General features: G+C 42.5%; 1 protein-coding gene across 1 annotated transcript in view; it reads left to right on the top strand.

The window, feature by feature from the left end:
• Window positions 1–313, top strand: part of LOC119585114 (tetratricopeptide repeat protein 36 homolog) — a 4,633-nt gene that overhangs the window by 1,504 nt on the left and 2,816 nt on the right. The window lies entirely within an intron of this gene.

The raw sequence follows: 313 nt of genomic DNA, 5'->3' as shown, positions 1-313 counted from the left end.
TTCTCTCCGTTTTATTGTGCTTGACTCCTCCTCCCCCTTCCTTCACTGCCTCATCTTCTCTTTTTACTTGTCTGATCCACGTAACAATCGGTCTATTAAATCATGTTTAACCATCAAACGGTCAAAGGTTAAAATGACCCGAATGTAGTTATATGCATGCACTGAATGGTTCCGAGTGGCCTCGCACGTGGGAAGGGAAAAGGTTATAGAGTAGATGTTAAACTTGAGACTGTGCCAATGTTTAATATGATGTGTTGGCAATGTAATGGTTTGGGTTGACATGTGAACTGGGCGCCTGCCAAGAACTTAGAAA

Source organism: Penaeus monodon, chromosome 19, assembly GCF_015228065.2.
Source record: "Penaeus monodon isolate SGIC_2016 chromosome 19, NSTDA_Pmon_1, whole genome shotgun sequence".
In the NCBI taxonomy this organism is placed as follows: domain Eukaryota; kingdom Metazoa; phylum Arthropoda; class Malacostraca; order Decapoda; family Penaeidae; genus Penaeus; species Penaeus monodon.
The sequence above is the reverse complement of the archived record's forward strand: the minus strand, read 5'-3'. Positions and strand labels throughout refer to the sequence as shown.